At 40.4% G+C, this 27,495-nt stretch overlaps 2 long non-coding RNA genes across 2 annotated transcripts in view; one reads left to right on the top strand and one right to left on the bottom strand.

Annotated features, from left to right (window-relative positions):
- The window catches only part of LOC147361792 (uncharacterized), a 263,465-nt gene that overhangs the window by 40,123 nt on the left and 195,847 nt on the right, over nucleotides 1–27,495 (bottom strand). The window lies entirely within an intron of this gene.
- On the top strand, nucleotides 69–15,855 carry LOC147361793 (uncharacterized). The gene is made up of 2 exons (XR_015138259.1): nucleotides 69–409; nucleotides 15,548–15,855. It is a non-coding gene; the product is annotated as an uncharacterized LOC147361793 (long non-coding RNA).

Below are 27,495 nucleotides of genomic sequence, written 5' to 3'. Positions count from 1 at the left end.
GAGTTACTGAACCACAACCAAGAGCAATTGTGGCAATAATAATTAGAATTTCACTTCTCTCCAAATAGATCTTTGGTAGAGAAAATAAAGCACTTGGAGAAGAGCCCCCATGCCTCACTGGAGAGGGATCAGTGATGAGTCAGCTTTGCTGGGAGGAGCAGGGCAGCATGATAAAAGGACCGAGGCTGGGAGTTTGGGATTCCAGCCACGGCATTTGGATGTGCCGCAGGGAGACTCAATGCTACTCTTTCATCTCTCCCTGGGACAGGAAATGGGGGAACCGCATAACTGAACTCTGGTCCAAGAAAGGCCAATAATATCACATTCAGAATTCTCCCATTCACCCCACAGAGAAGAATGCCAATTCATGGGGGTATCCTCCCTTGGACTTTGGATGGGAGAATGAAAGGTAGGTATTTGGTTCTATTTCTTTACTGTTCCCCAAACCCAAATAAGTAAACTTGTTATTGTTTGTAGGGACTTGTCCTAAAGACTGCTCAGCTTGGCAGAAATCTGTTTGTGGGAGCCTGCTATAAAGACTGTTTAAATGGTAGAAGCCTGTGTGGGGGTGGATCAGGAAGAAGTAAATAGAGCATCTATAAAATGCTCTTCCTAGTTCAGAGGTCAAGTATACACCAATTCATATCAGGAACTTGGACTTTATGACAAAGACAAAAGAAAATGGCTACACAAACAAATCTCCTTATGTAAGCTAGCTGGATATTGAGAGCAAAAATTGAAGTGTAGGCTGATTATTATTCTGGAATTTTAATAGGATCACCTAGTAAAAGTTATTATTATAGAGCACTAATTACATAATACTGGTAGACTGCCTGCTAAGTCACTTCAGTCATGTCAGACTATGCCAGCCTATGGACTGTAGCCTGCCAGCCTCCTCTGTCCATGGGATTCTTCAGGCAAGAATACTGGAGTGGGTTGCCATGCCCTTTTCCAGGGGAACTTCCTGACCTGGGGATGGAACCCTCATCTCCTGAGTCTCCTGCATTGAGGGTGGATTCTTTACCATGGATTCTTTACCACTGAGCCCCCAGGGAAGTCCAATATTAACAGCACTAGAGAGTAAAAACAAAATGTGGAAGGTGGACCAAATGATGTCCAGAGATAATTCACATCTTATAATAGCTTTATTTCTATGCATGAATGAAGAAAGAAATTACACATTAAATTCACAAGTGTAGAAGAAGATTAACTAAGAAAGGTAAGTTACATTATAGAAAAACATTTAAAATGGAAACTTTTTAGATAAATGTAAACTATTAAGGTGACTTCTCTCTGAAGCTCCTAACCAGTGCGTTAAGAACGACTAGAAATGATGATATGAACGTGAAAAAAATGTCCCAAATACCACCATGCTTACATATGCCATGACCTAGAGTCATTGCTGTCTTATTTCTAGTATGTGGTCTTCTTTAGGAGAGATTCTGTGTCATAAGGTATCCCTAATGTCAAATTTCACGCTTGATAAAATTTGATTAAATGAACATTTTCATAAATAATCTTTAATGCTATATGTTATTCAAACTACATATATTCCTGATCCAGTTTGTCAGATAAATATTTTGTCAAACTTAATCCCTACTAGGAACTTTTCTCAGTCTTCATTTTTTGGCACAGAATTCTAAAGTCTAAATGAGAAAAGCATCCTCCTCATGGCTTGAGAACAATTGCGTTGCATCTTTCCTAATATCTAAGCTTGACTAATTCTCACATGTATCTCAGAAATATGAATAACATCTTCATGCAATTCATATAAGGCACAGGAGATAGGTATCATTATTTCTGTTTTAACGACAGATTTTGAGGTTAAGGTGACTCATGAACAGCTGAGCAGCCAGTCAGTAGGAGAAACCAAAATAGAACGGAAACGCCTCCACTGCCAGCCCCACGCTCCAACCTCCAGAGCAACCTCCTCTGGGGATTGGAGCGTGATGCGCCTGGAAGGGAACTGTGCAGCCTTCCTTCAAGCTGATGAGCTGCAGGAGGAAGAGCTGGCCGTCCCCCATGAATGAGCAAAACTCACACTCTATCTAGCAGATAAAATTGGAAGACAAGAAGAACTCAGAAAAGTGAACCCTTGAAGCACGGAGCTCGTTTTATTTGGAGGAAAATGATTCATTCACCTCTAACTGAGTAATTTTCAAAAATCACCATACAAGTCATCTAAACAGAGTAATTTTTACATCCCAGAGAATGTCACCATAAAAGGCCAACAACCTTATGTATTATGCCTAGCCTGCTTTACCCTCTGTCAGGGGAAAATATTTTATTAGATGGGTTTCTCTGATTCTTTTTATGTATACAAGAAAAGAATAGTAAGGCATGCTTCCATTGCAGATTACATAGAATGAAATTACTTTTAAAAAATCAGTGATGGAATATAGCAGGTGTCAGTCTTTGATTTGCAAACAAATTTTTCTTGGAATTTTTAAGGAGCTTAAGAATGTTCTTAGAATACTTAAGGAGCTTAAAGGTAATTTAAAAAATGCTTTAAAAATATTAACAGTCATCCTGTGTCCACAAGCAAAATGGCCCTGAATGGATGAATTAAAAATTATATCTGTAATGTGTTTGATAAGGTTAAGATGCATCTCTCCCTGCTCCATCCAATTCAAATAATCCTGTAGTCCAATGCAAATATGAGCTTCCAGTAACCAGTCAGTCCTTTCCCTAGACCTCTGTAACTGGAGGCATGCATGTCTATCATATTTACTGAGGCTGCTTTCATAATTTCAGTGGGCAGGATTCTAAGAGAAATTTTAAAACTGTTTTCCTCTCAACTGAATTCTTTTTTTTTTTTTTGCCATAGTACTATAGCTTACAGCAACCCACATCTCACAAAGAGGAGGAAAAGATGGTTACTAAAACTTTTGCTTAATTCACCAGAGAATTTCTAATACTATTACTGCCCATCCCATACTCAAATTATTATTGAATCATTCCCCACAGCCTTACATCATTGGTCCTCCTTGCTTGCTTTTCTCTGCTGTACACTATTGCCTGTGGTTTTGTTTATAATCATTCATTTCTCCTCTAAAGTTAAATTTCTAGAATTTATGTTCTCCAGTCTGACTATCCCAGCTCCTCTGAAAAAACAAGCATGAATGCAAAGCAGTCAAGCCATTGGATATAAAGAGAGGAGGCTGTGAAAGAGATAAATAAAGTACACCAGGCACGCGAAACTCACACTTGGCCACAAGGAACAGCCTGAGTCTGATAGAAGGACTTCAGCCAAAACAGAAGGTTCTTGTGGTGAGGCGGCTGATACGGTCAGGCTGGAAAAACCTCTCCACTTCTTCCTGTGGGCACCTGAATTCCACAGGCTTGCAAATGGCAAAGTCACTGAATAACGATTCCTTAGAGTTTTCTGTGTGCTCGTTGGAGGCCTTAAACATGGCATGTGGCTCCGAACATGATGATTTCAGTTCCTTGAGCAAACTCAGATAAAATAGGAGGGGGGAGGGAAATATTTCCCTGCTTATCCTGGACACTGTCCCATGAAAGCTAGGCAGTACAGTCAAGGAAAGTTTTCTGAGGAGTGTTAGTAAAATGTGACACTATTCCAGTGTAATCTAGCTAGTAGGAGGGTCAATGGCCGCCAATGGCTTCACACACTGTTTGATGTGGACAAGCGAAGGAGCCATGAAGACACACACTGCCTTACTCTTCGGATAAACCCAGTGGAAAAATTATATTTGGCCAATGAGTCCCTTTGAAAGACCTGTATCTACACAAAATTTGATAGTGATTTACTTCTCCCTGGAAGCTATGAATATAGTATGGAGCCTGAGAAATCTTCATAAGTTTAGTTAAGATTAAGGCTAGACCTGAGAGAGGTTGGCTAAAGCTTGAGTAACTCCACTGCAGGAAAAGGATTCTTGGGGCCCTTCTTTGACTTTGTGATTTCGCCCTGCACAGTTTTGCCTAACCTAAGATTTTGCACAACTAACACAGTACTGGCTATGTATTCTTACTTCTGCCCACTGAAATGGGGAATTTGATGAAGTGTCAACACATGCCAATGTTAGACAGAAGCCAACCTTCAGGATGAAACATTCTCTGGAAAATAAAGCTGGAAATGTTCACTCTGGTATCCATAATCCCCCTGAGAGGATCTAGGATGAGTCTCAGCAGATCTCAGATCTTATATGCCAAGTGATAGCATAGTATTCACAAATGGGTGCAGGACCCCAACCTGTTAGGACTCAGCATCTAGAATCTTATTTCATTTTTACGTTTTCTTGTTTGTTTTTTGCCCCCTCACCAGTTTTTTTTCCCCAAGGATATGCTATGATTTCTTCCACTATCATTGCTTCCCCCATTCAGTTCAGTCTACTCCCATAAATGCTCATCTTCCACGCTTTCATTCACTTATTGATTCAACAAGCATTTGCTAAGGTGCAGGTCTGGTTCTGAGTGCTAGGGTAAGAAAAAAAGATGCACTGCTTTGTTCCCATTAGAAAATCAAATGAATGGTTTAATTCAAGTGGGCATATTTATGGTCATCTGGGGGCAACAGTCCTATAGGGAAAGTAACATAGTGGGCAGTTCCTATTTGAGGTCTCATTTGGAGCAGATAGATCCATAGAGACAAAAAGTAGATTGGTGATTGTCTACGGCTTTGGGAGGGGGAACGGGGAGTGATTGCCAGGAGGTATGGGAAGTAGATGGGGAAACAGTGGAAACAGGTCAGACTTTATTTTTTTGGGCTCCAAAATCACTGCAGATAGTGATTGCAGCCATGAAATTAAAAGACATTTACTCCTTGGAAGGAAAGTTATGACCAAACTAGATAGCATATTAAAAAGCAGAGACATTACTTTGCCAACAAAGGTCCGTCTAGTTGAAGTTATGGTTTTTCCAGTGGTCATGTATGGATGTGAGAGTTGGACTGTGAAGAAAGCTGAGTGCCGAAGAATTGATGCTTTTGAACTGTGGTGTTGGAGAAGACTCTTGAGAGTCCCTTGGACTGCAAGGAGATCCAACCAGTCCATTCTAAAGGAGATCAGTCCTGGGTGCTCTTTGGAAGGAATGATGCTAAAGCTGAAACTCCAGTACTTTGGCCACCTCATGCGAAGAGTTGACTCATTGGAAAAGACTCTGATGCTGGGAGGGATTGGGGGCAGGAGGAGAAGGAGATGACAGAGGATGAGATGGCTGGATGTCATCACTGACTTGATGGACATGAGTTTGGGTGAACTTCAGGAGTTGGTGATGGACAGGGAGGCCTGGAGTGCTGCAATTCATGGGGTCAAAAAGAGTTGGACATGGCTGAGCGACTGAACTGAACTGATGGGGTTTCTTTATGGGCTGATGAAAATTTTCATCTATTGGTTGTGATGATGGCTGCCCAACTCTGAATAACACTGAACACTTTGTATGGATAAATGGTATGGCCGGTGAATTATATCTTAATGAAGCTGCTATAAAAAGGAATGGGAAAAGGCTGGAGGATTTGTCAGGATAATCTCTATGATGTATTGATTATTTCATCTTTGAAGCTCTTGAAAGGCTTTTAGAATCACTTAAGAATCAGGATGGCCCAGAATTCTGAACCCTACCAGGTTCTTCTTTGTGCTGTTCTCTCTTGAACTTTGTTACTTGCCCAGACAGAATATGTTATCAAAAAAAAAGAAGAATAAATGGCCTTAGTTCCCATGGCCTGCAAATCTGGGTGGGATACATTACTGGAATGATTAGAGCAGGGGTGTACAGATTCAAGGGATTCGATCTGATAGACAGAGTGCCTGAAGAACTATGGATGGAGGTTTGTGACATTGTACAGGATGCAGTGATCAACACCATCCGGAATAAAAAGAAATGCAAAAAGGCAAAATGGTTGTCTGAGGAGGCCTTATAAATAGCTGAGAAAAGGAAAGAAGTAAAAGCAAAGGAGAAAAGGAAAGACATACCCATTTGAATGGAGAGTTCCAAAGAACAGCAAGGAGAGATTAGAAAGCCTTTCTCAGTGATCAGTGCAAAGAAATAGAGGAAAACAATAGAATGGGAAAGACTAGAGATCTCTTCAAGAAAATTAGAGATGCCAAGGGAACATTTCATGCAAAGATGGGCTCGATAAAGGACAGAAATGGTAGGGACCTAACAGAATCAGAAGATATTAGGAAGAGGTGGCAAGAATACACAGAAGAATGTTACAAAAAAAGATCTTTAGGACCCAGTTAACCACAATGGTGTGATCTCTCACCTAGAGCCAGACATCCCAGAATGCAAAGTCAAGTGGGCCTTAGGAAGCATCACTACGAAAACCTAGTGGAGGTGATGGAATTCCAGTTGAGCAATTTCAAATCCTAAAAGATGACGCTATGAAAGTGCTGCACTCAATATGCCACCAAATTTGGAAAACTCAGCAGTGGTCACAGGACTGGAAAAGGTCAGTGTTCATTCCAGTCCCAAAGAAAGGCAATGCCAAAGAATGTTCAAACTACTGGACAATTGCACTTATCTCACACACTAGCAAAGTAATGTTCAAAATTCTCCAAGCCAGGCTTCAACAGTATGTGAACTATGAACTTAAAGATGTTCAAGCTGGATTTAGAAAAGGCAGAGGATCCAGAGATCAAATTGCCAACATCCACTGGATCATAGAAAAAGCAAGAGAATTCCAGAAAAACATCTACTTCTGCTTTATTGATAGCACTAAATCGTTTGACTGTGTAGATCACAACAAACTATGGAAAATTCTTCAAGAGATGGGAATACCAGACCACCTTACCTGCCTCCTGAGAAATCTGTATGCAGGTCAAGAAGCAACAGTTAGAACCGGACATGGAACAACAGACTGGTTCCATATCAGGAAAGGAGTACGTCAAGGCTGCATATTGTCACCCTGCTTATTTAACTTATATTCAGAGTACATCCTGCGAAATGCCAGGCTGGATGAAGCACAAGCTGGAATCAAGATTGCCAGGAGAAATATCAATAACCTCAGATATGCAAATGATACCGCCCTTATGGCATAAAGTGAAGAGGAACTGAAGAGCCTCCTGATGAAAGTGAAAGAGGAGAGTGAGAAAGCTGGCTTAAAACTCAACATTTGAAAACCTAAATTATGGCACCCAGTCCCGTCACTTCATGGCAAATAGATGGGGAAACAGTGGCAACAGTGACAGCTCCAAAACCACTGCAGATGGTGACTGCAGCCATGAAGTTAAAAGACACTTGCTCCTTGAAAGAAAAGCTATAACCAACCTAGACAGCATATTAAAAAGCAGAAACTTTACTTTGCCAACAAAGGTCCATCTAGTCAAAGCTATGGTTTTTCCAGCAGTCATGTATGGATGCGAGAGTTGGACTATAAAGAAAGCTGAGTGCCGAAGAATTGATGTTTTTGAACTGTGGCTTTGGAGAAGACTCTTGAGAATCCCTTGGACTGCATGGAGATCCAACCAGTCCATCCTAAAGGAAATCAGTCCTGAATATTCATTGGAAGGACTGATGCTGAAGCTGAAGCTCCAATACTTTGGCCATCTTATGCAAAGATTTGACTCCTTGGAAAAGACCCTGATGCTGGGAAAGATTGAAAGAAGAAGGAGAAGGGGATGACAGACGATGAGATGGTTGGATGGCATCACCAAGTCGATGGACATGAGTTTGAGCAAGCTCCAGAAGTTGGTGATAGACAGGGAAGCCTGGTATGCTACAGTTCATGGGGTCACAAAGAGTCAGATATGACTACGCGACTGAACTGACTGTACCTTGACATTGTTGGCGTGGGAGGCAGGTGTGATGGAAGGCTCCATAGATGACCTCAGACTGCAACCCTCCAAAAGGTGTATGTCACTTGTGAATATGTGGTTAGCTGAGTTATTCTGGAAGAAGGTACTTTTATCAGAGAAATCTATTGCACCCCCTGCCAAAAGTAAAACAGGTACACTTTAAACGTTTGAAATAGAAAATGCAGACTTTAGGAAAAAATGCCACTTCTTAAAGAAATTGAAAACCAATTTGTTTCATTGGTTGGGGGAGGAGGAATGGAGAGAGGACAGGAAGAGAAAAGACAGAGATTTCTGAAAGAAGGAAGCAGCATTTCCTATAGTGAAATCTAAATTAGACTTGGTAAAGCAGGAAGAACTGATTGAATCTACTTGTTCTCTCTTCCTGTAATCATTTTAGGGGAGGGTATGGTTTACAAGAATAAGCATCAGCTCTGATGAAGCAAATGAGATGAATGAGAAAGCCATACTTCATCTAAACACAGCAAATCAATGTTATCTCTCCTTACCCTCTCGTTGAAGATGCCTGCCACATGAATGATTCATGGTGAACCATCCACTCCGCACAGTCACTCTGCAAGAACACCAAGGGTTTGCTTACACATAATTACTCAGAACTGAGTAGGAGGAAATCCCTGTCTCGGATCATGAGAGATAATGGGATTTCAACTAAGGATGCCTTGGCAAAGTAGAAGGACTTTCCCTTGGACCTCTGAAATCCTTAATGAGTTGAATCATGTCAAGTAACAAAATAAACAAGGATGAGAAACGTCAGTTGGGTTTGGCCCAAAGTCTAGCCTCCTTAAGGCCTGGCTTCCCCCATCACTGCTTACACATTACAGGTTTCTATCAGCCAAACCTGAGGTTTAATTTCATTTTTTTTTTTCTTTCTTAAATCAGATTTCAAAAGCCAGGCCCTAACTGATGGTAATTAGTAGGCATTGATTGAAGTTTATTCTTACCGTTCTTTCCAGGCATGCATAGTTTTTGTGAAGAGAAAAGAAAATCCAATTATCCCCAAATCCAGCCAGTGTGGCTCATCTGCTCTTGTGTTAGATCCTTAGAAATAGTTCTAAACAACTGAAAGGAAGACATATGGCATTTGAGAACAGTGTCTTGTAACTTCGTTTATAATATTAAGGGGAAAAAAAACCCAGGCTTGTGATCACTTCCATCCTTCTTTATGAAAATCTGACACAAGAAATATCAGTCCTATAAAAGCTGGGATGTATAGGCTTGTTCATATCATAAGGAATTTATTGGTGATTTTATTTCTAAGTTCCTCTTACATTTTAAAGGATTTCCTTAAAAATGCTCGACTTGAAATTTTCCAGGACCACATCTACAATATAAACTAGAAACATCTTATATAATGAAGGACTCAGATTTTTCATATCAAGGAAGGTAGGAACTTCTACTCAACTTTGCAAAGGTTGCATCTATGACAAAATAATCAGTAAATGAAATAATCTCACTAATGAAATTCCTCCTTGAAATGTTGGGTAATTTTGAAAACTTCATTGATCTTTCAGTACCCACAAAGCCTTTAGTATTAAAAAAAGTAAATATTAAATAAAATTTTGGTAATAAAATATGCCCTTTATCATTTGGATTAGCATTGTTTAGGTCATATTTTTATTCTACCCATATTTATCTCTAAGGGATAAATATGGCATGGAAGGCAAACAATACCCAAACTACTATTTTTTTTTTTAATCAATTTTTGCTCCAGAAAATTCTCTTATTCCCAATAGTGAAAACTGAAAAAACTAATTGAAAAAAATCAAGTTTACATTTTAAAATGAGCCTGTATTGAACCCTTGTGATAAAACCATTACTTCAAGGATGATTTAGGTGTATAATTGATCTTCATCACCCCTCATTTCTGAATAGACATATTGTTGGGTTTGAGTGACTTCAGGTCACAGATAAGCAGAAGGACAATCCCAAGATGGCTCTCTTTAGCTCCAGGGAATTTTTTTTTTTTTTACTAAATTAGTGACATTGATTATGGACAGAATTCTCTTGTCATAAAAACTTTTTTTCTTGTCTGGATAATAATTTAATAATACCATATTTCTATTAAAGGACTTCTAACAGATTCTGTTAAAGGTGAATAGGTCACAACCTCTGTTTTGAGGAACTCACAGTTTAGGGTAGAAGGGCGACATGTCAACATATATGTGAGATAATGCAATGTAGTAAGGGCATTTGAGGTTTTATTAAAGGTTTATTTAAGGGAATAGCATAACCAGAAGAGGCAAAAGTTGACTGGAGCCTTGACAGATAGCTAAAAGTCTGCCATTAGAATCTGAATTTTGTCTGGTGAATTTATTCATGTATATTGCATAAGTGCATGCTCAGTCGCTTCTGTCGTGTCCAACTCTTTGTGACCGTACGGGCTGTAGCCCACTAGGCTCCTCAGACCATGGGATTCTCCAGGCAAGAAATACTGGAGTGAGTTGCCGTTTCCTTCTCCAGGGGATCTTGCTGACCCAGAGGTCGAAACTGCATCTCCTGCATTGCAGGTAAGTTCTTTACCACTGAGCCACTGGGGAAGCCCCATTCATGTATATTACAGGTTTTCAGAAATAACTGTTAAATGAAAACGCTAAGAAGATGCTATGCTAGTTTTCTCCCCCTGACACATTTCTCTTCCCAGTTTTTACAATAGTCTTTTGAAGTTCCTAATATTACTGGCACTTTACAAATAAAAATATGGGTCCAGTGGAAGTTAATCCAATAAGTAGATCTGAAACCATATTCATTCTTCTCACTCTAGGGCCTGTGTTCTTTCCACTCTGCCTTCCTAGTCCCTCACCTTCCTTTTTTTCTTATTTATTTATTTTTATTTGAAGGATAATTGCTTTACAATCTTGTGTTGGTTTCTGCCCTACATCAACATGAATCAGCCATCTTTTTTAACTTCCTGACTGCTTTTATAACAGGGTGTGAACTCAGAGGAGATATCCGACAATTACTGATTGATAAAGAGAGGCATACATAGATTTGACATGAAAATTTTAACACAGATTTTCCAAACACTCCAACAGCCTCTAAACTGGTCCTTTATCCCTCTTCAATACTACCTTAAACAGGGCTAAATTGCTTGCTTGTATGAAAACAGAAACATGTAAACTTTCAGCAGCCGAGAGTGGCCCATGTTGAAGACTCTTGTTCCAGAGCTCTTGTTGGAGGAGTGTTACAGGAGAGGAGCATCCAAAGCTCTGTAGAAACTTCTCAGAAGCCACTTATCTCTTGGGCAAATACTCCCCATGACTCTGCAAGTTTTCTCTGCTACCCCAGCATGGGGTGTGGGGATCTCGTTTTCTACCTGCTTACTTTAAGAGGCTCCAGGTCACCAAATTTCCATGACTGCGTTCATGTGTCTGTTGAATTACTCCTTTCCAGAAGAAACGGAAAACCTCTGATTCACAGTCAGAGTTTCCTGGTCTTTGTACTTCAACACATACCCACAGATAGTTGATGGGCAAGAAGTGGGGTTGTGACAGGGGAGAACTGCTCTGCCTGGAATTCTTGCTTCCCTTTCAGAGAAATTCCTAGAACACGCCATTGACCCTTTGTGCTCAGGATGATGAAAGACATTCCTGGATGAGCTGGTGTGTTTTCCACGATGTGCTCTCAGATGCTTTCCATGAATGACTCAGGCAAGTGTAAGCTGCTTAGAATTCTAGTGCAGAGGAAGGGAGAGAGCAGTGGTGTGCTCAGGCATGAGTGTTCCCCTTCTGAGCAAGCTGAGTAATGCTGTGCTGAAGGTGATTCTTCCAGGGAGAAGCTAGGGAGTAGGAGTAAAGCTCTCTGAACTTAATTGCTAACAAACAAAACAAATTTGGGCTGGCGATTTAACTTCTTTTGGGCTCCTTTTCTAATCTGTGAAGCAGGAAAGCGAATGCTTTTTTGGCCCATTTGTCATGATGGGAAAGGTCATGTGCAAAAACCAGGTTGACCAGGATTTATGGACTGTTTGACAAAAGAAGGGTGGCTGAAAATACTCACAGTCATTAGGAAAGGTGCCTGAAGGCAAAAGAGATTGTTCAACCCATGTTTAGTGTCTGGTCCTAAGAATGTGGTTGGTAGTAAACAGATGTGCTATTTGCCCTTAAGGGCTTATGTGGTAATTTAGGAGAGAGACACTGAAAAATTAATTGTGCATTTAATCAAACAATTGAAATTGTGATGTGTACCACAAAGAGTATTATGGTATTAATGTATGAGAACCAAAGAAGATTTAGTCAAGCCTCATGGAAGGGTTCTGTATGGGAATAACATTTAAGTTGAATTATTAAAGATGAAAGGTAAGAGGGAAAGTGGCAGGAGGTGGAGATGCTTTTTAGAAAGAGGAGGCACTGGCTATGCAAAGGTTTATGAGATAGGAAACACTTGGCAAGAATACAGAATTGAAAGCAGGCCTATGGGGCAAGAACCAAAAGAACAAGGGACAGGAGAGTGGTACCTGATAAGGCTGAGAGTTAGGTGGACACCAGCCCAAACAGGGCCTTGTGGGTCAAGTAAAACTGGAATGTTTATCTTTAGAAAAATAGGAAGCCTTTACAATGCATTGGTCAGAGAAAACAACTGCAAACCATATATCTGATAAAGGATTAATTTCCAAAATATATAAGGAACTCCTACAGCTCAATAGTAAAAAATAAAAAAGAATAATCCAATTTAAAAATAGACTTGAACAGATCTTTCCCCAAATGAAGTCAAACACGTGATCAACAAGTGTATGAAAAACTGCTCAATGTCACTGATGATCAGGGAAATGCAAATCAATGCCACAGTGAGGTATCATTTCATATGTGTTAGGATGCCTATTACGAAGAAAAAAAGAGCAAGTGATGGTGAGGATGTGAAGACACTGGAACACTTGCATTCTATTGTTGAGAAGGCAAAATAGTGCAGCCACTACGCAAAACATTATCAGGGTTTCCCAAAAAAATTAAAAATAGAATTACCATATGATCCAGCAATCCCAGTTCTGGGTATTAATCCAGGAGATACTAGCACTCTCACATTCACTGAAGCACTATTTATGGTAGTCAAGACGTGGAAGCAACCTAATTGTCTAACTATGGATGAATGGTTAAAGAAAATGTGGTATATACACATACAATGGAATGTTGCTCAGCCTTATAAGAGAAGAAAGTCTTGTAATACGCGGCAACTTGGACAAATCTTGATGACATTATGCTAAACTGACATAAGCTGGTCACAGAAGGACAAATACCATGATTCCACTTACATAAGGAATTTAAGATAGTCAAACATATAGGAGTAGAAAGCATGGTGGTTAACAGGAAGTAGGGAGAGGAGAAAACGGGAAGGTGTTGTTCAGGGGGTATAGAGCTCAGTTATGCAAGATGAATAAAGCTGAGGGGTCTGCTGTAGAGCACTGGACCTGTAATAGTACTCTATTGCACACTCAAAAATCTGGCAAGAAGGTAGAACTCATGTTAAATGTTCTTGCATGCATGTGTGTTAACTCCCTTTACTCATGTCTGATTCTTTATGACCCTACGGTTGTAGCCTGCCAGGCTCCTCTGTCTATGGGATTTTCCAGGCAGGAATACTGGAGTGGGTCACCGTGCCCTCCTCCAGGGAGTCTTTCCGACCAGGGATCAAATCCACATCTCTTATGTCTACTGCATTGGCAGGCGGATTCTTTACCACTAGGGTCTTTCTTACCATGATAAAATTTAAATGAGAGGGAAAAAGGAAAATGGGACATCTTTAAAGAATTTTAGTGAGAATGATATAATCAGATGTCAGTCTGAATCACACTGAATGCATAGTGGAGGATGAATTACTGAGGTGTGAATGTATGAAGAGACACCAGAAAGGATATTTTGAAAAAGAGTCTTTTGATTCTTTCCTGCTATGGAACAGGGACCCAGGGTCCCTATTCGGGTGCCTATTTTCAGGCTTGACCTCTTGGGTAGATTGTGAAATTTTTGTCCTCCTCTTACACACCCATAAAATGAAATTTTCCTATATTCTGTTCTTTCCAAACCGCTGCATGATAAAGGAAATATGATCTTTTTTCTCTCTCCTTTTTTTTTTAATATGATTCTTGATATGATGTTGATGGGTAGTAACTTTCCCAAGTAATATAGCTCAATTCTAACAGTGCTGTGACTATGTTTCCTGATCATTGAATATTTATTAAGCAATATAGCCTGCCAGGCTCCTCTGTCCATGGGGACTCTCCAGGCAAGAATACTGGAGTGGGTTGCCATGTCTTCCTTCAGGGGATCTTCCCAACCTAGGGATTGAACCCAGGTCTCCTACATTCCAAGGGAATCCTTTACCATCTGAGCCACGAGGGAAGCCCAAGAATACTGGAGTGGGTAGCCTATCCCTTCTCCAGGGGATCTTCCTGACCCAGGAATCAAACCAGGGTCTCCTGTATTACAGGCAGATTCTTTCCCAGCTGAGCTACCAAGGAAGCCCAAAGAAAAGTTAAAGATAGATTAACAGATGATCAGTAGATAGCAGAATGCCCAGCCCTGGGCCCAGCAATGTGTCTATTAAAAAAGTTTACAAGGGATGCATAGTAAAGTTTGAGAAGCACTGTTATGGAATTAGAGAACAAGTTAGAAGGTTGTGTCACCTACAGATTGACATTTGGCATCTACATCTACAGGGATTAAATCATGAGCTGCTGCAGATGCTGACTTTCAATACCACTGAAAGGATTCAGGGTGGAGAGCAGAAATGAGGCCCTCTGTGTTCCTGGAAAAACTGGCAGAACAAGTCTTTAGATAGATATTTTCAGGAGGTGATTTTATGAGCCCAACTCTTGCACTTCCTCATATCTAGAAAAGCAGTAAAATCTTTCATGGTTGATGTCTATTGCTCATGACTAGCAGTAACATTCATGAGACTAGCAGCTACCTTCTGCAAGAAGTCTGTGTTTGATTGCATGTACACCCTTCACCAAAATCATACATATCCTTTCTCTTTGGAGCAGTTTCTCAGAGCTATCTGAAATGCTATCTCCTGGGCTCCTTCAGTTCAGTTCAGTTCAGTTCAGTTGCTCAGTTGTGTTTGACTCTTTGCGACCCCATGAATATCAGCATGCCAGGCCTCCCTGTCTATCACCAACTCCCAGAGGCTACACAAACTCATGTCCATCGATTTGGTGATGCCATCCAGCCATCTCATCTTCTGTCGTCCCCTTCTCCTCCTGCCCCCAATCCCTCCCAGCATCAGGGTCTTTTCCAATAAGTCAACTCTTCGCATGAGGTGGCCAAAGTATTGGAGTTTCAGCTTTAGCATCAGTCCTTCCAATGAACACCCAGGACTGATGTTCTTTAGGATGGACTGGTTGGACCTCCTTGCAGTCTAAGGGACTCTCAAGAGTCTTCTCCAACACCACAGTTCAAAAGCATCAATTCTTCGGCACTAAGCTTTCTTCACAGTCTAACTCTCACATCCATACATGACTACTGGAAAAACCATAGCCTTGACTAGATGGACCATTGTTGGCAAAGTAATGTCTCTGCTTTTTAATATGCTATCTAGTTTGGTCATAACTTTTCTTCCAAGGAGTAAGAGTCTTTTAATTTCACGGCTACAGTCACCATCTGCAGTGATTTTGGAGCCCCAAAAAATAAAGTCTGACACTGTTTCCACTGTTTCCCCATCTATTTCCCACGAAGCGATGGGACCAGATGCCATGATCTTAGTTTTCTGAATGTTGAGCTTTGGCTCCTTATATTGCCCCAAATAAAACTTAACTCAAAACTCTCATACTGTGCATTTTTTTTCAGTCAACAGTTGAATGACATCAAGCAAGGAGTTACAAAGATGAAGCAGGAGTGTGGGAGAGCGATCAGACCTGGAAAATGTGACAGGCCGATGGAAACACAAGCGTCACTTAATACCTAGTAAAGGAGACATTTTTCAAGGAAGCCATTTACCATCCTCTAACTCATATTGCCTTTCTTATCTATGGGTTGAACACATCCTGACTGCCAGAATAAGACGAATGGGTAAAGCTAAGAAAATATCCTGCAAAAACTATATGAGGAAAGCATAATAAATAATTCCTTGGGAACAGTGCCCAGGCATAAAAGAATTTGAGGTTTTGAATTTGGGAAATTGATCGTGATTCTGGAACATAAATATGGAAATGAAGTCAGAGAGTGGTTGGAAGACGTGTTATTTTACAGGTCCAGGATAACAATCGTAGGTTCTTTTTTCTGGACGTTTCCAGAATGATGATCAAAGAAGAATGCTTGACATGGCTGCAAACCATCAGCTAATAAATCTATACAAAGGTTTATATTCTAAATGGGAAATACTTTTGAGAAACTGAAATGTGGGAGAAGGGATCACAGTTTTTTTGTATATATTTTTAGCTGTAGGAGTACATGTGGAAGCCACACATCTGCTCTGGATGTTGCTCTAAGGAACACGGAAGCCTGGTTTGTAGCAGGTTGAACTGTTTTAAATATGAAGGGAGGAAATAATATGCAGTGAATATTCATTAGAAGGAATGATGCTGAAGCTGAAGTTCCAATATTTTGGCCACCTGATGTAAAGAACCAAATAATTGGAAAAGACCCTGATCCTGGGAAAGGTTGAAGGCAAAAGGAGAAGGGAGTGACAGAGGATGAGATGATTGGATGGCATCACTGACTCAATGGACATGAATTTGAGCAAACTCTGGGAGAGAGTGGAGGACAGGGAAGACTGGACTGCTGCATTGCTTGGGCTCACAGAGTTGGATGCAACTTATCAAATGAACAACAACTGCCGTGAAGGATGTCCTAGGCCAGTTACATGAAAAAGAGATCCAAGGACTTTGGCTGCCTGGACACATCCCAGCATGGTGGCCCACTGCATCAAACCACAGAAGGCCAGTTTCAGAAGAGAGGACAGGGGAAAAACTGGGTCCAGAGGGGATTGTTAATACTTACAAGGTAAAACAGAAAAACCAGCCAGGCTTCCCAGAACAAGAATAATCATCTCCCTAAAGTGCCTTGGCTAACTCGGCACAAAGTGTAATGTACAGTTAGTCTGTGTATTATTTGTCATTCTCTCTGGCCCTCTTCTTATGCAGGGGTTCTCAAATTTGAGTGTGCGTCAGCATCACCAGGAGGGTCTGAACAAAAGCATAGCTTCTGATTCATGTAGGTCCTTGGAGGTGCCTGAGAATTTCATTCCTAACAAGTTTGAAAGGCTCTGGGTTCAGAACCATATACTGAAAACCACTGAAAGACTTTAAGATTCTTGAAGTTAGACTATTAATTTTTTGTATTCCTTTTGTATTTTCCACTTCTCCCTTAAATATCCCAGTATACATACAAACATACACAAAGACCTAGAGATTGTTCCGTAGTATAGTCCAGGAATCCTGTGATTCTTGGTGGTTGAAGACAGCTAGTATTACGCCAGTTCTATTACAGCTCATGCTAACCACCCCGTACACTTATAACATTAGAAGAGCAGAGGAGGAAGGCCCACAGGTGTGATGATTCATTTTTGTTTAACAAAGGAATGAGAACTTCTTAAAATTTAAGCTGGAGTATAGGTATTCTGTGTGTGCATGCGTGATAAGTCACTTCAGTCATGTCTGACCCTTCGTGACCCTTTGGACTGTAGGCCACCAGTTTCCTCTGTCCATGGGATTCTCCAGGCAAGAATACTGGAGTGGGTTGCCACACCCTCCTTTGGGATAGGTATTCTACTGTTGCTGCTGCTGCTGCTAAGTTGCTCTAGCTGTGTCCAACTCTGTGCGATCCCATAAACGGCAGCCCACCAGGCTCCCCCGTCCCTGGGATTCTCCAGGCAAGAACACTGGAGTGGGTTGCCATTTCCTTCTCCAATGCATGAAAGTGAAAAGTGAAAGTGAAGTCGCTCAGTCCTATCCAACTCTTAGCGACCCCATGGACTGCAGCCTACCGGGCTCCTCCATCCATGGGATTTTCCAGGCAAGAGTACTAGAGTGGGGTGCCATTGCCTTCTCCGAGGTATTCTACTAGGAAGCAAATAATGAAAGAAAGACAAGTCATAACCAAAAATTATTTTTTTGGTCGTTTTAGAGAATAACATGCAACTCAGAGAAACTGGATACGTGTAGACCTGGAAATAAAATTAACTAATAATACATAAGACTTGGAACAAGCCATGGAGACCTAAGTTTATCAATATTTCAAAAAGGATAATCAGTTTTACCAAAGATGGTTGAAGCTGGACTAAGTGAAAAAATGGGAACCGAGATAGGAGAGTAAAGACATTGTTTCAAATGTTTTGATTCTGTAATTTTTCATTTGAAAGAAAAACATAGTTCATGAGCTATGTGTGTGAAGAGTAGTATTGCAGAGTAACTGTTTTTAAATGTATATACATTTTAAAATATAAATTGTGTTTTATACCAAGAATAAAAATGAATACAGAATTTTTGGAAAATTTGACTAAAATTTTAGAATATTTACCCATATTCTCACCATCCAAATGCAAGTTTTAATATTTTGCTGTATTTTAGCCTGTTTTCTAAGTAACACCCTTATATAATTTTGATACAAAATTGATATAGATACACAATTTTTACAGTGTTTCTTTTTCTAAGTATTATAACATGAATGCTTCCCATTATTTAAATATATCATTAGCATATTTAATGTCTAAATACACACTAATAAAGTAGATATCACAGTTTATTTAAATTTCCTTTATTGCCAAGCACTTTGTTTCTCCCCTTTCCCCCTATTCTAAATAATACTATAATGAGTACCTTTGTCCATAAAATTCTCTCTATATTTAAGATGATTTTTTTTTGATAGATTCCCAGATTTTGAATTACTTGTCTCAGCTTGGAAATTTAAAAGACCCTTTCTACATATTGTCAGATTATTTTCCAAACGGGCTGTAACTCCTTTTTTCTTTTTCTCACTAGCAATACTCTGTGTCCAGTATTGAGCACCCTGAAATTTTTTTTATCTCTGCCTTTTTGATAAAGAAAAAAATATGTCCTGTTTTGGTTTTACCTGCATTTCCTTGTTTACTAATGATTGATTCTTTCTCATGTTTGTCGATGAGATATATGCTTTCTTGTATGCATTTCCTAACATTGAATTCAGTTACTTTCAATTCATATATTCATATTTATTTATGAAAAGTATGAGAACATAGCTTTAAGAATTAATAAAATCTGAAAACACAGGAAACAATTCAGTTGGTGTTAGAGAACCAAGTATTATGTACAGAACTCATAGGTTCCTATTTTCATCTTTGGAGCTCAGATTTCAGAACTGCATTTGAGAAAAATGATTTCAAAATAAAACAGTTTTCACATGGGGATAAATACATGCCAGTGCACTTGAAACCTTCCCAGCCTAAGCCCAGCATCAGCGATGTGGCAACATTAAAGACTGTCACTCTCGAATGGAGGAACAACTTTGCTCCACATCAAACAGCTTCTGTTCTTTCCTATGTTATCAGACTATTTGAGGATGAGGGTCTAACTGCTTAGGGCAAATATCCTGAATAACTCCCCCACTGTTTCCCCAACTCTTCTCTGGCCACAATAATGAACACATCTGTCAAACCATTGCTTACTAAACACCGCTTGGAAGAAAGCAAGCTTGTTGATTTTGGTAGGTTTTCTAACTCCCTTTGCCTGGGAAAAGGTGATAGAAAGGTTGTCCAAAAGGCCAACGAAACACCTGGATATGAACAGCATATGGGAGGCTCTTTTTTCAAGATTCACCCTTTGGAAGAAATACTCGGTCTTTGGTCAAAGGGGCAATTGATCTCTGGGGTTATTGACAAAAGCCATAAATGTATGCTCATTATTCTTGTTCTGTAAGCCTTTGAGGTTTCTATTTGGCTCCTCATGGATCAGTCGTGGGAAAATACGTAATAAGTAACTTGTTTTCCCTTAAGTTCAGAAACGTAAACATCTCAGAAATCAAATTCTTTATAATTTATACTTCTGCTTTAGATCTGTCCGAGAAGTGAGGCATGGTTAATGCTATACATCCATGTCTATACTTGGTGGATTTTTTATTCTATTCAAGAAGGTGCCATGATGATGTTCTAGATACCATTCTGTTTATTAACTTTTGCTAGAAGAAATTGATAAATTTTAGAAGAGTGAAATTTTAAACAACCAACCACAGACAACGTTAATGTACATGCTTCTGAAATCTATTTTATTTGTGTCAGTGATAAAAAGTTTCCTTTAGAAAAGTGAGAGCACTGCCGATGAGGAGAAAACAATGATTTCATTAAAAATATAAAGACAAAACTCTTCTAACGTTGAAGTATCTAGGTTCTGTATGGAAGCTTTGGATGTAACTATTCTAACCTTTCTCCTCTTCCTGCTTGTCAAGTAGAACATATATAAAAAATTTAAAATACAAATTCCGTCTCCCACATTTCCTCTGAATACTCCTTCTGCCAGCACTTCTCTTGCATGTGCTTCGTCTCCAGGGAATCGTAATGGCTTTTCTTTCCTAAGTCTATGCCCCATAGCAGCAGTTCTCCAGCAGCAAATGCACTAGGGCCATTTGATGAGGTCTGGAGATATTTCTCAGCTTCTACAAACACGGGTGCTACTGGCTTCTAATGAGCACAGGCCGGAGACTTTGCTGAAGATCCTACAGTGAGCAGGACATCCCTGCTCCCCTGCAACAAAGTATCCAGCCCCCAAAGTCAATAGTGCTCAAGTCAAGAAACCCAGCGCCCCAGCCACAGTCAGGACTCTGTGGGAGGACTCAACAAAGGTGAGGAAAATCCTAAGACAGTTGACCTCTCCCTTGCTACAGTCTAGAAAATGATGCATTTGGAAAAGAAAGGAGACAGGATGGACGGGAGGAAGCAAGTTGAACAGAGATCACCTTGGGGTCCCAAAGAGACATGTACTCCCTCTGCCTCCATTCCCTACCTCTGACGTTGGGTCTCAGGAAGAGAAGGGATGGTGTGTGTGTTTGTTGTTGGCACATGGGGCCATGAAGAAATGACCATTCCTATGTCTCCACACAGAAATGTAAAGCATGGGTTCCTTTGGCCAGGCTAGGAAGACGCATAGAGAATGCCACTTCTGAAGGAGACATGCAGATGGGAACAGGAGACACCTCAGAGGCTACCGGCATGGGCCAATGGCTAACGCACAGAAGAGAGGATGGATAGCTGAGCAGAGACACCTGTATCTGGTAGCCCTCTCATGTCTCTGGAACATAGATATGAACCTGAAAAAGTGGGGTAACCCAAATTGGCTAGCCTCTCACCATAGGAAAGAGAGGCTGAAAAATGAAATGGATTTAAATACTTAGGCTATAGGTACAAGTTGCACATCAGACTTTGTAGTCCACGATCAGTACATGCTGCAAGTAGATGTTCCATCAAAGATTATATATATTTGATATATATATCAAATATATAAATATATATAATATATATAAATATATATCAGAGAGATATATTTATATAAGATATTCAAAAGCAGAGACATTACTTTGCCAACAAAGTTCTGTCTAGTCAAGGCTATGGTTTTTCCTGTGGTCATGTATGGATGTGAGAGTTGGACTGTGAAGAAGGCTGAGCGCCAAAGAATTGATGCTTTTGAACTGTGGTGTTGGAGAAGATTCTTGAGAGTCCCTTGGACTGCAAGGAGATCCAATCAGTCCATTCTGAAGGAGATCAGCCCTGGGATTTCTTTGGAAGGAATGATGCTAAAGCTGAAACTCCAGTACTTTGGCCACCTCATACGAAGAGTTGACTCATTGGAAAAGATTCTGATGCTGGGAGGGATTGGGGGCAGGAGGAGAAGGGGACGACAGAGGATGAGATGGCTGGATGGCATCACTGACTCGATGGACATGAGTCTGAGTGAACTCCGGGAGTTGGTGATGGACAGGGAGGCCTGGTTTGCTGCGATTCATGGTCGCAAAGAGTTGGACACGACTGAGCGACTGATCTGATCTGAACACAATCAAGTTAACTAAAAGCAATCCTTTTCATTTTGTTATATTGAGAAAGAATAGGTATTACTAACTTTTCAGCTTGATATTGGTGTTTGATTCTGAGTGCTCCACCTCTTCCATCAGAAACACACAAACACAGAGTTTAATTAGAATTTTACTCTGTGTTTGTATGTTAAGACCAGTGACACAACTGAAAAGTCTTCTGGGTTTAAAATGGAGAGAACTGCCAGGTGGTGCAGTGGTAAAGAATCCACCTGCCAATGTAGGAGATGCAAGAGATATGGCTTCGATCTCTGGTTGGGAAGATCCCCTGGAGGAGGAATCGGCAACCCACTCCAGTGTCCTTGCCTGACAGGGAAGCCTGGTGGGTTATAGTACATGGGGTCTCAAAGAGTCAGACACGACTGAGTGTGAACTTAGTACAACTGCCCACATCAAACCCATTTCACATATTGAATTGCTATAATTTTAAGAAGAATCGAATTTATTTTTAATCATTATCCAGTATGACAAGTAGAGTTTTGGCATATTTGATCTGGCTAATTTTTTTTTTTTAATGCAAGATTATGTAACAACCTGTCACTGACACCTCTGTTAACTAAAGCCAGTATTATCTTTCAAGGGTGTCACAGTTCTATTGATATGAGTCCCCACCCAGAAACCTAGGAAATTTACCCAACTATTCATCTAGGATTCTGGACACCATTATCAAAGGAAAAGGACACGTGTTGGCATGGGACACAACACCATCTGGTGCCAGCCCCGGCAACAATCCAGTGTTTGTCCACCAACCCCCAACCAGAGGAAGGCTTTGTTCCTCTAGCATGTCTACTCCATTGTCCCCTTGGGCTGCAAGCTGGTCTTCTCCCTCTTCTAGTAAGCAATCTGTTTATTTGCTTTCTCCAAATCATTTGGTGTCCTTATCTCTCACTGGAGACTAGATGATGTTAAGATGAGAACCTGGGAATTCTCCTTCCTCAGTGAGAACGATTACTTATTAGACAATCCTTGACATTATACTCATCTGCCATAGCAGCAAGTTGACTTGGGGATAAGTGACACTGATATCCCCCCTAATTTCCTTCCAACAAAATATACATCTGCATTGGGTATCCTTCCCCAAAGCATCACTGCTTAAGGCTATCTATTCAGTTACATTGATAACCCTTCCATTTACTTCCTGAGGCTCTGGGACATGCATGCATGCCTGCTCAGTCAGTTCTATCATGTCTGACTCTTTGCAATCCCATGGACTGTAGCCCACAAGGCTCCTCTGTCCATGGGAATCTCCAAGCAAGAACACTGGAGTGGGTTGCCATGATCTCCTGCAGCAGATCTTCCTGACTCAGGGATCAAATCCATGTCTCCTGCATCTCCTGCATTGGCAGGTGGATTCTTTATCCACTGAGCCACCAGGGAAGCCCCTCTGGGACATATACAAATTCATTAAATAAAAACATTACCCTGGTATAAAGGCAATTTCTTGGAGGCCAGAAATAACAAATTCATCAGAGTTCAAATCTACAAAAAACATTTCTAATCTACAAGTTAATCTCTTCTCCACCAATTAGAGGGGTTTCCTAGGTGGTACTAGTGTAAAGAACCTGCCTGCCGATGCAGGAGATGTAAAGAGACATGGGTTCAGTCCCTGGGTTGGGAAGATCCCCTGGAGTATCATGGCAACCCATTCCAGTGTTTTTGCCTTGAGACTTCCATGAACAGAGGAGCCTGATGGGCTGTCCATAGGGTCACAAAAGAGTTGGACATGACCATAGTGACTTAGCATAAACATCACCAATTAGATTTTGTCTTCCTACACAGTCTGGAGTTATTGGAAATGTGCCATGGTTTCTTCTCCTCTTGGGATATATAGAAGTTGCTTTACTGTTTATTCTGGAACCTTATTCCCATCTTCGACATGTCAAAGTGAAAGTGATTAAGGTGATTTCTGATCTGCACAAAATTTTATCTAGCAATATCCTTGGCACTTACAGAACTTTTCTACCCAATTGGAGTCACCATCATTTTACCCAAAAGTGATCTTATTGTAAAGTGTCATTTGTAGAAACAAAGGAAGTTAGAAGGGTCTTAGGTAGGTTCTCAGGAGAAATGTCAAAGCATAGAGAAGGAGACGTGTGAGCAGAAGCTTCATATTTGTCTTCATATTTATGGAAGGTTATCATAAGAAATCAATCCTGAATATTCATTGGAAGGACTGATGCAGAAGCTGAAACTCCAGTACTTTGGCCACCTGATGCAAAGAACCGATTCACTGAAAGAGACCCTCATGCTTGGAAAGATTGAAGGCAGGAGGAGAAGGGGAGACAGAGGATGAGATGGTTGGACAGCATCACCAACTTGATGAACATGAGTTTGGGCAAGCTCCAGGAGTTGGTGATGGATAGGGAAGCCTAGAGTCCTGGAGCCCATAGGGTCACAAAGAGTCGGACATGACTGAGTGACTGAACTGAACTGATCATAGTTAGAGTACTTTTATTATCCTTCTTCTATGAAGAAAACACCAGGGGTGGTTGGGGGGATGTCATAAACTATGAGTAAGAGAAAATGGTACCAATAGTAAAGATTGTTGGCAGCACGACACCATGGAAGGACTGGATTTTAATGTAATACACTCAGAATCCTTATTTGTTGTTGTTTAATTGCTAGATCATGCCTAACTCTTTTGCAAACCCATGGACTGTACCTTACCAGGCTCCTCTGTCCATGGGATTTCCCAGGCAAGAATACTGGAGTGGGTGGCCATTTCCTTCCCCAGGGGATCTTCCTCCCCCAGGGATAGAATTCTTATTTCCTGTGTTAGCAGGTGGATTCTTTATCACTGAGCCAACAGTGAAGCCCAGAATCTCTAGTATGTCAATATTATGAAGCATCAGATTTCAGGTGAGAAGTTAACTTCACTTTTATTATAAAATAGGAAATAATGATACAGGATTTGTGTATGGCTTAAATAATATGAGCATATTAATACACTGAGCACAATAACTGTCAAGGAATAAGATCTCTGGAGGAGGGAATGGCAATCCACTCCAGTATTCTTGCCTGGAGAATCCCCACGGACAGAGGAGCCTGGCAGACTACAGTCCATGGGGTTGCAAAGAGTCAGATACGACTGAGTGACTAAGCAGAAAACTTCAGCTACAATGGTTTTCTATTCAATCTTTCTTGAATAGATTTTTTAAAGTGAATGACCTTTAAATTTTTAAAGTTTTAACTTGATTTTTTAAAGTTAATGGCTTTCTTCATTCTGTGTGACAAACTCTAGGTGCATCTATGTCTCTTCAAATGACCCAACTGCATTCCTTTTTATGGCTGAGTAACATTCCTCTGTAGGTGGAGCTCAGCTCTGTGTTTTGTGGTGACCTAAACAGGTGGGATGGAGGAGTTAGGAGGGAAGTCCAAGCAGGAGGGGATATATGTATACTTAGAGCTGATTCACTTCATTGTACAGCAGAAACTAGCACAACACTTTAAAGCAACTATATCCCAATTAAAACAAAATTTAATGACTTTCTGATATTTTTGCCCAGAGCTGTTGATATTCACCTAAGTCTGATAATAGTACAAGACCTACAGAATAATTTAGTAGGTGTTTGACATAAAAAAGAAAAAAACTTTCAGTAATTTGCAGTTCCCTATGTAGACATTTCTCAAATTTCCCCTCTGTTCAAAGAACTTGGGAGCTTGGCACTTCCTACAGTAAAGTCATCCCCCTTCTACTTTGCATAGCTCTCTCCACCCATGCTTCACGTCTTCTCCTCATCACACACCCAGCACAGAAACCCATCTCTATTATGCCCAAAGCTGCACTGCTAACACCTCCCTCTCCCTGCACATTTCACTCCACTTCTCTCATCTCTCTTCAGCCCTCAATTGCTTCTTTTGCTAACTACTTTTCAAAGGACTGTCTCAGAGAAAGACAAATATCATCTGATATTACTTATATGTGGAATCTAAAAAATAATACAAATGAATTTATTTACAAAATAGAAATAGACTCACAGAATAGAAAACATACTTATGGTTACAGAGAAATCTGTATGCAGGTCAAGAAGCAATAGTTAGAATCAGACATGGAACAACAGACTGGTTCCAAATTGGGAAAGGAGTATGTCAAGGCTGTATATAGTCACTCTACTTATTTAACTCACATGCAGAATATATCATGTGAAATGCTGGGCTGCATGAAGCACAAGCTAGAATCAAGATTGCCAGGAGAAATATCAATAACCTCAGATACGTAGATGACACCAGCCTTATGGCAGAAAGTGAAGAACTAAAGAGCCTCTTGATGAAAGTGAAAGAGGAGAGAGAAAAATTTGACTTACAACTCAACATTCAGAAAACTAAGATCATGGTATCCGGTCCCATCACTTCATGGCAAACAGACAGGAAACAATGGAAACAGTGAGAGACTTTATTTTCTTGGGCTCCAAAATCACTGCAGATGGTGACTCAGCCATGAAGTTAAAAGGTGCTTGCTCCTTGGAAGAAAAGCTATGACAAACATAGACAGCATATTAAAAAGCAGAAACATTTCTTTGCCAACAAAGTTCCATCTAGTCAAAGCTGTGGTTTTTCCAGTAGTCACGTATGGATGTGAGAGTTGAACTATCAGGAAATCTGAGCACCGAAGAATTGATGCTTTTGAACTGTGGTGTTGGAGAAGGCTCTTGAGAGTCCCTTGGACTGCAAGGAGATCCAACCAGTCTATCCTAAAGGAAATCAGTCCTGAATATTCATTGGAAGGACTGATTCTGAAGCTGCAACTCCAATACTTTGGCCACCTGATGCAAAGAACTAACTCACTAGAAAAGACCCTGATGCTGGAAAAGATTGAAGGCAGGAGGAGAAGCGGATGACAGAGGATGAGATAGTTGGATGGCATCACTAACTTGATGGACTTGAGTTTGAGCAAGCTCCAGGATTGATGATAGACAGGGAAGCCTGGCATGCTGCAGTTCATGGGGGTCGAAAAGAGTCAGATATGACTGAGCGATGGAACTAAACTGAACTGATGGTCACCAAAGGGGAAGCAGGTGAGATAAATTGAGAGTAGGGGATTAACAGACACACTAATATGAGTAAGATAGATAAACAACAAGGACCCACTTATAGCACAGGGAACAATATTCAATACCTTAGAATAGCCTATAATAGAAAAGAATTGGGAAAAAATATAGCTATATACATATGTATGTATAACCAAATAACTTTGTTGTATACCTGAAACTAACACAATATCATAAATCAACTACACTTGAATTAAAGGAAAAGAACTGTCCCATGGTTCACATCATATAGAAAGAATGTTCTCATGCTGCCTGAACAGTTATATGGAAAAAGCTTCACACCAACTGAAATTTTGTATGAAACAAACTTTTGGGAGGAATGGATCACTGTACAGATTCAACTTGACCTTCCAAACTACCTTCTGTTAGTTGTCTTAAGATCTCTATCAGTCCTTTTCTTGGTTTCTTAATAGGCCTATCTCATCCTTAATGGCCAATGTTAGTTTCCCATTATTTAACTCTTACACTGTGGTAGGCACTGTTCAATAGCCTAATATCATTAAACAGTTACTGCAACCCTGCAATATCATCCCATTTTTACTTACAAGAAAACTGAGGTTATTGAGGTTACATATCTTGCTCCATAACTTGGCTCTGAAATGGAAGCTGCTGCTGCTAAGTCGCTTCAGTCGTGTCCGACTCTGTGCGACCCCATGGACTTCAGCCTACCAGGCTTCTCTGTCCATGGGATTCTCC

This window comes from Bos grunniens, chromosome 12 (genome assembly GCF_055505025.1).
Source record: "Bos grunniens cultivar Pamir isolate PY7600 chromosome 12, Bosgru_T2T1.0, whole genome shotgun sequence".
In the NCBI taxonomy this organism is placed as follows: domain Eukaryota; kingdom Metazoa; phylum Chordata; class Mammalia; order Artiodactyla; family Bovidae; genus Bos; species Bos grunniens.
Note: the sequence above shows the minus strand (reverse complement) of the source record. Positions and strands in the feature narration are given on the sequence as shown.